This window comes from Cryptotermes secundus, unplaced genomic scaffold (assembly GCF_002891405.2).
Source record: "Cryptotermes secundus unplaced genomic scaffold, Csec_1.0 scaffold374, whole genome shotgun sequence".
NCBI lineage: Eukaryota > Metazoa > Arthropoda > Insecta > Blattodea > Kalotermitidae > Cryptotermes > Cryptotermes secundus.
This window is the reverse complement of record NW_019741302.1, coordinates 1,348,594-1,361,438: the sequence shown is the minus strand read 5'-3', so window position 1 is coordinate 1,361,438 and position 12,845 is coordinate 1,348,594. Positions and strand designations below refer to the sequence as shown.

Below are 12,845 nucleotides of genomic sequence, written 5' to 3'. Positions count from 1 at the left end.
ATTCTGGGTATCAATGCTGTATAGTGCGCATACTGAGAACATCGTAATATAACCAGCAAAAACGAGAAAAGCTCCAAATTTCGAGTTTTCCAGTTAATTTCCCTAACATTACTAATTACTCCTTTTGTGGGATCGTATATATGCGTGATATGAAATTCTCAAGCCGGAAAGTGGGATGTGACACCGTGTAGTTTGCTAAATGATTACCAAATTTTCGGAGGAATTTGTTACTTCCAGCGTTAATTTTTTTTAATTCGCTTAGTGGGGGTGGAGTCCAACTGGGTCCACTCGGCACGTCGACCACTGATTGGCCTATTATAGCCTGTCCCAGGTGATTATGATGATGGGAAACCGAAGTACTCGGAAAAAACCCGCCCCAGCGCCACTTTTTCCACCACAAATCTCACTTGACGAGACCCGGGAGCGAACCTAGACTGCCGTTGTGGGAAGCCAGCGACTAACCGCTTGAGCTATGGCGCGGCCCTACTTCCAACGTTAGGTGGAACAGGGAGCTAATCGTATTTGGGTGTTCCATAAAGTGCTTTGTAAACTTTTTCTTTTCCAGCCTTGGTTTACTTTCTTCTTGCGCATGTGCGTTAAGTATTATAGATTCGTAGAAGGCCGTGCCAAGGCTCAGGCGGTTAGTCGCTGGCTTTCGAACCACGGCGGCCCGGGTTCGAGTACGGGTGAGGCTTTGTGGTGGACAGAGTGGCACTGGTGCAGGTTTTCTTCCAGTACTTCGGTTTCCCCTTCATTCCACCAATTGCTCCACAATCACCATCATCTATATCATCGGGGGCTGGTACAATAGGCCAGTAGTGGCCATAGTACCAAGTGGACTCAGTCTGACCCCACTAAGAACAATAATAAAAAATATATAGATTCATTTAAGATATGTTGTAATATAAGCAATAATCTTCTTTTAGAAGCAGACTTGTAATCGTTCATTGCAGTTTCATGCCTCTTACAGAAGAGCATTCCTGTCCCTTCTTTTGCTCTTCGTTGAAATGTAGTTGCCGCATGAAGCAAACCTCTTTACCTTTATCTTCGTCTCTGGTATTTCCCGTAAATCTGCTGCTTTGTGTTTCATTTCTTGCCCATCTCATTCGCACAGCATGAAACGTTAGAAGACTTCACCTGTTTCTTTTTCCTCTCCCCATGGATGAAGCTTGCGGCCGTGATACTCCGCGCGGCCAGTGTGGGGGTACCTGTATTGCTCGCTCACTCTCAGTCACGCTGGAGGCGGTGTCGGAAGAGGTTAGGATGGTATAGGAGTACCTGTTTCAACTTACTCTCACTTCCAACGGTGTAGGGGAAGCATTGCTGCCGTATTGGCTGGCAGCCGGTCTGTCTGTGAGTCAGTTTCGTGGTGCGTGTTTTACGTTATACTAGGTCAATCTGTCGAGTGACTGATCAGTGTGTGTGTCCAGTGGCGGTTCATTCTCACGCAGTGTCGTAATAATTTCTTATGACTTGCAGCTTTTACACACAACAGTTTTCTAGTCGAGAGTTTGAAGTGTCACGTATAGGCTAATTTCTTCTTTATGTAGTGTAACAAGTTTAGTGCCTTAATCGGCTTTTAAGTTCATTGTGAGATCAGTGCCACTTATCAAACAAGGCAGAGGGGCGTGTGATGGAGTTCCGTGTGTATGTGTGCACGATGTGGGGATAATGGTGTGAGTAATAAATTATAACTATTTCTTGCATACATCAAATCTGTACTAACGTCTTTAAGTTTCTATCCTTTGAAATTGATAGGCATTTGGTAGGACTCCTTAAATCACGAATCAGGCCATCGTAGCGTTAACTATTTACGTCATGACAAATTAACGGCCAGGGAAAGCATTGAAAAACGCGGATACACTTCATTGTTCCAAGTGGAATGGGAAGCCGCCATCTCGGCTTTAGTGGTCTAATAAAGCTTGCAGTATACTTGCTGATCTTATGTTTGTGGCAACGTTTTACAGAGTAGATAATTTCAGATTTGCGGTAGAATATGGACTCTTGTTTCCTCTTGATATTTCCCTTTCAGAATATACTTTTATACATAAAGCTGCAGAATTAGGTCGGTCGTAGTCGAAGCCCTTGAAAGATAAGGTTTGTTCAATATCTTTGATTTATTAAAACTGGCCACCTGCATGGGTTTCCCATCGTACAGACGCGAGACCTGTGACCTGAGCGCGTGCCTACGGCAGTGATGTGTAACGAATATTTGTCTGAACATGGACAACGCAGAGAAACAGTAGGGCCCAGTTTCATGCGTCTTGTAGTACAGTAATGAATTGTTATAAGGACGTTCCGCGCTATTAGACTGTCGAATTAAATGCTCTATCAGCATGCCTACTTGGTAGCTGTAGCCATATTTGTGGAGATTTGTCCGACCGGTATATTTACTTCAAACACATTTTCATTTATTTTCCAGGAACGTTGATTAATTTCGTAGGGGGTCGTACATATGTGCACATCGTGAAGTGATTTAGATTAACGTGTTCAGTTGACTTAAGCCATTATGATGTTACGCAGAGATCTTGCATTGTGTGTGCTTTTATGACATGATGTGCTGACGTACCATACAGATATTTTACCAGCACTAGAACTGTGGTATGGAGTCATGTAGCCTCAGACGCTCTGCTTCGAGTGGTGTCTGTGTGTGTGTTGTATAGTCATTGAACTCCTTTCATTGGATATTTTCTTCGTTTGCTATGACGGTGCTCCTTTGTTTTCATAGAAGCCCGCTGCTGAATATCCAGGTATTGGCTCTTTATTTATTTTATATATATTTAAGTGGATAGGGAGCAATGTTCTGTGACTGATTTCCAAGATGTGCCCCATTTCGTTATGAGTAATTAACAGCCGGGAAGGAGGGCAGTTATCCTGTCATTATTTTCTGTGATGTGGCCAGTTCTAGGGAAGTGTGTACGCAATTGGGTCACTGCAGCTCCTTCCCCCGTATTTCTGTAGCATTCAGTTATTCCACTTGACATACCGGTCAACTATGGACAGACCCAATCAATTTATACACCGTCTTGAAACCATTATGGAGGAATTTAAAACAGGCATATCGAATTGCAGGACCGTAAGCCATAATTTTAGTTGTTGCCACAGGAACCCATAAGTTTCGGAAGCACGGTTGCCTGGCAGTAGATCCTTCCCCCTATTGTATTGCTGTCTTTAATTAGCGCGAAGGTCGATAGAGATAGTAAGGTTGACGCTGGAAAGAGCATCTGGTTCCGAAGGTTCAGGAGGTTACAAAATCCTATATTCTTGACTCGTATCCGTTTCCGCCATGACGGAATGAATAATAAGCAAATTGCATAATAAACAGAACATGCGGTGTGGGACTGGAGGAGCAGAAGACAGGCCTAAGTTCATGGAGTGGAATTTGAATCTCTTGCAGTGACGTCTGAGAGCCGAGTGTACTTCTTTTGAATGTTCTCCGTTATCCCAGAATTGTTTATTATCTGGCATCTTGCTCGTTTGAAGTGAGTCTCCAGGAATTAGGGCTTGGCTTCAGCGGTCTGAACATGCTCTTGCATTGCTATACATTCCGTACTTGCCTTTCGAGTTTTCTGCCGGGGACCGATTCCTGTTGAATTGAAGATGAATTCAAATACTAATTATTACTGAAATATAAGTCTGGCCAAATAATCATTCCCAAGTGTATGATTAATTCCTCATAACAATATAAGAAAGCCCCGACGAAATATTACATGTCACTCTCTTTATTAAGTTGTATGCCACTGCCGCGTAATAGTATCTTGACCTTTATGCCACCGATACCTTCGGAGATCCCGTTCTGACAGGCAGTGTTGCGAGAACGATACGGAGGTAATAATATAACCGTACAGATCCTTTTTCCGAGTGATGTTTAGTATTGAGCTCACAGTTGGAAATGGGTTATTTCAGAGCTGCCTCTCTTTGTTCACGGGATCCTAAAATGGAAAGTGTTACTAGTATAGGAGTACACATTTCCTTTCATTTTAAACATGAATGATCGTTGGGCAAAGACCTATTTGGATATGCATTATTCGAGAAGTCTTTTTCCAAAAGTTCGGCTTGAGGCCCCCACGGCGTGATTACGAAGAGTTCTGTCTTCTGCGATATAATGCTGTGTAGTCCGTTGAAAATAAACCGAGTTTCGGGGGAACATGTCTCCATATTAAGGGTCGAAGAATAAGCCAAGCAAGAAACCAGCATGAAGCAGTTAGCTTGCTTATATTCTACAGTATTGAACCGTTCATGACTGACCTAACAGAAAGTTTTGTACAGCAGTAGCGTTTATTTGTTTGATGTGTGTGGCTGAAGGTAACTAAGGGACACTCAAACTGGGCAATACAAGTACAAATCAGTTGATGCAGCATAACAGCGGTCTAGATAATATACTAACTTATCATCATCATGGGGTGAGACTGAGTCCACTTGGTACTGCGGCCGCTGTTTGGCTTATTGTACCAACCCCAGATAATAGATGATAATGATTGTGGAGCAATCGGTGGAATCCGAATTGGCAGGGGAAACCGAAGTACTCGGAGAAAACCTGCCCCAATGCTACTTTGTCCACCACAAATCCCACCGCCGTCTTGGTGGGAAGCCGGCGACTAACCGCGTTAGCTATGGCACTGCCCCATCTAACCAGCCAACCAACCACGTAATTCACCCCACGGAGCTGAGTCCTTCGTGTGAACCAGCTAGTCGCTCAGCTACTCAAGGATGTCTCAACGTTGTATGGAAGCAGAAGGTTCATTACCGTCTTCGTGTAAGCCTAAGGTTATGTAATTAATATCGGTGGCTTTTAGTGCACGTATCTTTCGGTATCGTGAATATTTAATGAAATAGAAGTACAGATAATTTAGTTTGTCATGCAATATAATATCTGTACTGTCAACATAGCTTTGCAGGTCACGTACGAGTGGACTCAGTCCGCTGTGCGCTCGAGGGTGCACCGTTGTCAGTGACGCAGCCAAATCTTCATTATAAAGTTGCTTGATTTTGTTTTCAGCATACTTCGGTATTCATACGCCGTTGGGAAATTTAGCCATATTTACACTGGACTGTTTTTCCGTAAGGTTGCGTACACAAAGTGTGACGAGCCCTGTATGATAAATATAGTAACTCCAGAACTGTCAGTGGTCGCAAAATCACAAGGAACGGTTTTGGAAAGTGCGAGTGATATAGATTGAAGTACACAGTTCTACTTCTGTTTTGATTACTGTCTCAAGTTCTGTCGATGAAGTGAAAGTAACTTCTGTACAAATTAAAATTTCGTCAGTGACACAATAGATTACTGCAGTCCCACAGTAGGATATAGCAGTTGAAACGAAGTAGTGATACTACGGTATTTTAGTAGGAACACTAGGTTAACATAATTTGAAGCATAACCTTCAGTCTCATGCTATACGGTCATCTGCCAGAAAGCAAATAACTTTCACTCTGTTAGGCTGATACATATCTGGCCACTCCAGTTATTTCTAATTTTATTTTCAGCTCTTTCCGTGATGCAGACGTACACATACGTTCTTTGACATGTTACGTAAAGTTAGGGTAAATAAGGTTAGGTTGAGTTCATTGAAGTTAAGTGGGTAAAGTGAGGTTTTCATAACTTGTACTCTTCTCCAAGTTTAATTAGAATGATCAAGTCAAGGTGGATGATATTGGCAAGGCATGTAGCACGAGTGGAGAGAAGAGGAATGCGTATAAGATATTGGTGGGAAAATCAGAAAGAAAAAACCACTTATAAACCAGGGCATAGGTGGGTGGACAATATTAAAATGGATCTTAGACGGAATGGGATGGTATGGATTGGGTTGGTCTGGCTCAGGATAGGGACCAGTGGAGGGCTCTTCTGAACACGGTAATCAGCCTTCGAGTTTCATAAAATGATGGGCAATTCTTGAGTAGCTGCAGATTTTGCGTCTTCTGAAGAAGGGCCCTGTTCTATAAGTAAGTAAGGAAGGTAAAGTGAAGTTGGGCTAAGTTATATAGGTTAGGTTACAGACTTGTGTGTCCTTTGATACATCTGTCCTAAATTGGCAAAAAGAAAAAAAAAAGAACTCATCTTGGAAAGGGCTAATACAAACAAGAAACTCCGTGATTTTAGTCCGCAAGCGAACTATACCGACCGAGCGACCGCTGCTTGTGGGTGAAGTTTAGTGCCAACTTTTGCGGATAGAAGGTTTCGCGTGGTCAGCGCAACGAATCCCCACGGCCGTTAATTTTGGTTTTCTAGACCGGAGCCACTATTTCCTTGAAATAGTTCCTCAGTTATCATCACGAGGCTGAGTGGACCCCGTTCCAGACCCACTACTTCACAGAAAAAAATCTGGTAGCGCCGGGAATCGAACCCGGCAAGAACGCTGACCACTAGACCACAAAGGTGGTTCAGGAAAGAGCTAATACCCAGGTGTAAATAATAGTTCTCAGAATAACTTGAGGAAGGCTGTGAATATTTGATTTCTTGTAGTTTCAGAGCCTGCACTTCTAGAGCTGATACTCTTGATGTCACGCCCCGCTTGGTGTAACCTTCCTTTGTGACTTCCCAGGTTATTGAAACTATAATTATGTGTGCATGAGGGCTAGCCAATAGTAGACCGACATTTTATGGTGGCGTTGAGTAGAATAATAAGCTATAAGGTAAAGTTATCCCTGTGAGAGGCCGTGAAGACCCATAGGGTCGTGAGATGTCGAGGCTGCAACATTTTCTAGACAATCGGCTCATAGATGGCGGTAAGATTGTCATCCTTAACGCGCCGGCCGCCCATTACCCCCAGGAAGATTCCTGATACTCATTTTTGTTAGAGGCTGGGTCGACCCCAGGACCATAGTGCGCCTGGAAGGATTACGTAATTAGAAAAATCCAGTGACGTCATCGGGACTTGAACCCGCGACCTACCGGCTTGTAGCGTAGTGCCTCAAGCAACTATGCTACCGCGTAATAAGCGGTGATGCTAAACGTATACATGACTTGGGGAAAATTCACTAGTAGAAGATTGTTCACCTTAAGGGGCCCATACACGTACGAGTCTGGCTCTCGAGTCCAACTCGGCTCAGGTTCCAATGAGCCAAACTCGTCCGTGTGTGGGTCGCAAAGTTGGGGGTCAGCTCATGCGTTTGTGGTGAAATTAATCCGAGCCCGGCTCCCGAGTCAAGCTTGCCGAGCCAGACTCGTATGTGTATGGGCCCCTTTAAACAGCGCAGCCGTTGGGGTTCTGTTTGCTCTATGTTACGAGTAATTCTTTGCAACATCATTAGATTCACAACAGAAGTAATGCAGATGTGACCAGTGTTTCCACACATTTGTTCGGTTTTCCGTGGTTAGCTGTCAGTAAACTTGGTGGCTATGAACTGGACGACCAGGGTTTAATTCTTGACATGCGAAAATTCCACGGAAACTACTACGTCCAGGTTTCATTCGACTTCCACCTCAGTGGATTGCTAGGAGCAGAAACGTGAAACTAACTATTCGGTCTTCATCACTTCCGAGGTCTAGAATGCGTGCTTATCCGACTGAGTATTGGAAACGGATGGTAAGTTCCCTCACCTTACCTGCCAGCGATTTGGCCTGCTTCTGCTGTCTTTCCCGTACTCTTCGACAACATCAGGACTCAAGTTATACAATACCTTCACATCCTCTGTACGCCTTCATAAAGCATAATCCATTTACTTCACAAGTTAAATATAAACAGGAGACTTTTTTCTCTTATTTTATTCTTAATAAAAATCGGAAGAAGTTCGTTGCCAAGAGCAAGTAGTCCTCCCTTCACCGCCCGTACTGCCTGTAATCCCATCTCCATATTTCAGCTTGGGACATGCCAAGATTTTGATTGACTTTGAATGATTATGTAGATTGAGGGCTCGTTGTGTGTGTTTCTCGAATGGATGGACAGGAAGGGCAGCGGCATCGGTGCAGTTCGTATTGGAGGCATTAATTTTGCCTCAAGGTCTTCCATATTTGCTCTTCATTATGACATATGATTCGAAGTCTTCCTACATTGGATGAAGTCATCGGCGTGGGCTTCGTTGCAGTGATGTGAAGTCACTCCTTAACACTGTGATGAGAATACCAGATAGCAGCGTATTCTTGGAATGGCTTGAGCATAGAGTCTGGCTCTCCATTATCGGTGCATATGTTTTTCGTATTTAATCTCTAATTCTTGCATGCACTATTTATCATTGAACGGATTTTCCATTTAAAAGTTCAGTTAGAATTGAAAGTGTTGTAAAGTGACGGTATTTAGCTGTATGAGCATACAGAACATTTTATTAAATTTGCAGTTTTGTTGCCCATAAGATCGTTTTAACGTACTTTCTCAGCGTCCCATGACATAGGCCTATGGGGAGACTTTGTGTATGACGCATAGGTAAACATGTATCATGGATCTGCCATGTCTACTTTAAGATACTGTCCCAACATTTTCCCGGTGGAATGGACGGATAACATGATAAACCTCCTCAGGATAAATTGTCTTCTGGCTTAGAGTTACATTCGGAATCACTAGAATTTCAGAGCAGGTATGCTAATCACTCATCCGAGATACAGGAAGGAAGGATGTGGGAAGAATCAGTCGTTTCCTGTTAAATATTATCCCGGAGGAACCGAGGAACACAAGGATATCCTTTTCCGGTGTATATTCTAGTTTGAAACTTCTTGAATGCAAGCCTAAGGAAGGCCGCATACCGGTATGCGTCAAGACACGATGTCTGTGACATGACGCAAAGAAAGGAGTACAGTTGAAACGAATGAGATAATGAAATCCGCCGCACACCGGTCTGAGTCATGATTCTGACATCAACTTCATGCTGACGAATCACGAATGAAGCAAGACTGCGTGTTTTGTCTCGTCTTGATGCTTGTCTCGACGCAGTTGGTGTGCGGAGTCACTGATGAGCCATTCCTGAATGACTAAAATAAAGGAGGTAGGAAATCCGTATGAAGATTTAATCTTCATTTACTCCAGAAGTATCAGTGAAGTGGATACTTCATATCTGACTGCAGTTAAAGATACTGGAGTGAAACATAAGTAATGAAGAGATTCTAACGTCGGTGTATAACACTCGGGATTGTTGGGTTTTTGGACTTACCCATCACCAGTTATTTTAAAGAACACAAGGTTTCGGAAACTAGATCTGTTTCTATCCTCAGGTGAGGGGGCGGGAGACATTATATTGGGTCCGTTAGAAGGAGTTAATCTCAGTCACCAGGCCCATATCGAATTCTGCCCTCTGATAGATTATCCACCGTATCGGAGGAAAGTGCCATATGCATCACGACAGAAGAGTAAATGAAACTCATACGAGGGGGTACCCAAAAGAAACCGAACTTATTTTTTTTTTAACTTATTTATTCAAACTTTAAGCACAAACCTTCAATCCCCTTCAAAGTACTCTCCACTTACACTAATACACTTGTCTAGTCTTTTATTCCATTTTTCAAAACATTGTCTAAATTCATCTTTTGAGATGATTGACAGCGCCTCCGTCTTTTTTTTTTCTTCACCTCAGCAACATCAGCAAAACGCTGAAAAAAAGTTTTGATCATTTCGGGACTCTTCTTTCAAAGCACAGCATGCTTCCACGCGACCTTGTTTTTGTTCAGCAGTCAGCAGTCGTGGCACGAATTTCGCAGCCACCCTTTTCATTCCCAAATCTTCTGTCAAAATTCGCTGAACTGAGCTCCAAGTCACTCCCGACAGCTCCACAATTTCTTCAATGGTCCGTCGTCGATCTTCCTTGATGATTTCACGAATTTTTTCAACATTTTCATGTGTTCGGGCCATTGCAAAAACGACGATCACACAAAACAGTTGTCACTATAAACTCTGCCGAAACTAGTTCTTACCTTCTGAAGCAACGGTAGTCGGCTTATCGACTCAGGAATGTTTTCTCTATGCGCTCATAGCGGCAAAACGCGGTACTACAAAAGCTCTGCCCACAAAAAAATAGTTCGGTTTCTGGGTACCCCATCGTACACCCAGAAGATGGAATCAGCATATGCTTCCATAACGTCAATAACGATTTACCAAGCTGTACGTCATCACTTCTTCATAATCACCTCCGTAGGAACTCGAATGTAACAGAATAGGCCATGTCATCAGGGTAATTGCAGTTAAAATAAGGCGCCGCCGTCTCATGCCGAGGTCAAGAATGGTGGAGCTATACCTTGACTCCCTACACGTCTTCATAGCGTAGTGAATAATTAATTAGACACATGAACAACTTTACCTTTTTAAAGCAAATTGATTCGAAAGTTACTCGGAGGAAATGGCAGTAAGACTCTCACATGTGCAACTTGTATCGCTTTGTAAGGCAGGTTATCGTTTCGGTATAAGCCGTTAATAAAGCTTTTGCAAACGATATTTATATCACAGGCCCATGTTACTGTGTTCTCCGAATGTAGTTTCCCGCAGCGCAGCTTCCCAGTTGACTAAGACTTCGCTGTCGGTAACGGATCGTCTTTTTGCTTTAGTACCTGCTTGTCTGTGTTTTATCCCAAGTCAGAGCGCGCTGAGTGAATATTAAAACCCAATTCCGATCTTCTTCTAACTGCGTGATTTCAGCTGCTTTTAAATTGCTTCGTTTCCCGGAAGCGGCTTGTTTCCAGTGTGTGTGTTTTGTGTGTGTGTGTGAGTGTGAGTGAGAGTGAGTGTGAATAAACGCACACATACATCCATGCCTCGAGTGGGATTCGAACCTACGACCCCAGTATTTGAGCGGGCGAAGACTGTTCGTGCCTTAGACCGCGCGGCCACTGTGATTGGCATCCGGAAAATAATAGTTTGAGATTAATAATGTGTAATATTTAAATTAAAATTTTAATGCACGTAAGGGTATATGATCATCAGTCAGCGCAAGGGGATAGTGGCCAGCAGGCAAAAGAAACGCCGCTAAGAAGCAAACAAACGCCGACATGAAGTTATTGAGTAGGAACTGAAGAACGTACGTATTTCCTATTGATTATGGAAATACGATAGGAGCCCTACACTGTCATTCTGTTGGTGTGGAAAGTGAGTGACCGAATTTTGAATTCGAGTAACATCCTCGTTATATTTTCCACTTTCGCTTCACTTTGCATCTTTCGTATCGGCACAAAATATTCACACGTTTTGTGGCCACATTCCATTCCTGTGATATAAATAATAACTCCACCGAAAGAAACAGTGCACGTGTATTAGTTAGCAATCGTTTTAACGTATTTCTTTTTATTGCTAGTGGGGTGGGACTGTGGCCACTTCTGGCCTATTGTACCAGCCCCAGTTGATAGGTGAGGGTGATTGTGGAGCAACTGGTGGAATGAAGATTGACAGGGGAAACCGAAGTACTCGGAGGAAACATGCCCCAGCGCCACTTTGTCCACCACAAATCCCACTTGACCAGACCCGGGATGGAACCCGAGCCTCCGCGGTGTGAAGCCAGCGACTAACCGCTTGAGGTATGGCGCGGCTCTTCGTTTTAACGTATATCTTGTTGCTGATACCCGAGAATGTAAAGGATCTACATATACAGGTTAGAGGTCATACTTTCAGAGTATGCCTTTCATTTACGTTGAGTAGAAACTTGTTGGTTGCGAAAAGATGTCAGGGTCCAAGTTCTTTTGGGAGTATGCAGAGAAAGTGAAATGTCAAGATTGGAACGAATCATGATAACACATTACATATGGCCATTTCTTATTTTGTTTTTGTTTTATTTAATGAAAATACGAGAGGTCGCAATTGAGTGTGTTTTAAAGGCAGTTTGTAAAAATGTGGATGAACTAAGTAAGGTAAGCCATAAGCCGTGCCATAGCTCAGGCGGTTAGTCTCCGGCTTCCCACCGCGGCAGCCCGGGTTCGATTTCGCATCATGTCATGTGATCTTTGTGGCGGACAAAGTGGCACTGGGGCAGGTTTTCTCCGGGTTTCCCAGCCAATTCTCATTCCACCGACTGCTTCACATTTGTCATTTATCATATAGGGCTGGTACAATAAGCCAATTAGTGGCCTACATACCAAGTGGACTGAGTCTTACCCCACCCCAAGGAAAGAAGGTAAGCCGTGAACATGATAAGAGTACTGTGTTCGTTAGTGCTAGGCATTGTTATTACTATTATTGCTGCTCTACAGCCCTTTGTTAGGCCTTGGCCGCTTTTTCGGTTTCTTGTTCCTCTACATAGTCGGTAGGACTCCTTGGATGGGGGATCAGCCCTTGGAAAGGCCTCTGTCTACACACAGAACAAGACAAACAGAATAAACGCTCACTTGGATGGGGGATCAGCCCTTGGAAAGGCCTCTGTCTACACACAGAACAAGACAAACAGAATAAACGCGCACAATACAGACATCCATTCCTTGAATGGGATTCGAATCCTCGATCCCAGCGTCCGAGCGAGCTAAGACAGTTCATTCCTTAGACCGCGCGGCCACTGTGATTGGCTAGTGCTAGGTGTGGCTTTGTATTATCGACTCATAAAACTGAGAACTACGGAAAACTGGGTAATCGCAATGTACAAGTCATTTTCAGAGCTTCAGAGAACCTATCAACTGGCTGTACAACAGAGAACTTCACAGAATATAATATTACCTTTCCAGTGGACCTTCCGTATTGAACTGTTAGATGTGACTGTGTGACATAGATATTTTATTCTAAAGCGCGTTCGTTGTATTCGAATTTTAATTGCATTATTTCATTCATTGATTATTTTTTTAAATACGTATGTTCCAGTATCGAGACGGTCCTTTAGCTCGTTTACGTAACACGGACACTATAGGAATCTTGTGCAATCTATATTTAAGAGGGCTGGGATTGAGACTTAAGCTAAAGATCTGAGCACACGGAATACGACTACCCTGTACAGGACTATCTGGAAAGTCATTG

The 12,845-nt window shown here is 43.3% G+C and overlaps 1 protein-coding gene across 3 annotated transcripts in view; it reads left to right on the top strand.

The window, feature by feature from the left end:
• The window catches only part of LOC111872695 (phospholipid-transporting ATPase ID), a 242,203-nt gene that overhangs the window by 51,831 nt on the left and 177,527 nt on the right, over window positions 1-12,845 (top strand). Inside the window, exons 1-2 of one of the 3 annotated variants that reach the window (XM_023866824.2) lie at window positions 1,225-1,676; window positions 2,423-2,750. The exons of 1 other annotated variant lie outside the window; for it this stretch is intronic. The gene's annotated coding sequence lies outside the window, so the exon portion shown is untranslated. Of the gene's footprint in view, window positions 1-1,224; window positions 1,677-2,422; window positions 2,751-12,845 lie in introns of those variants that run through there. One more of the 3 variants, XM_023866825.2, reaches the window with a different exon arrangement.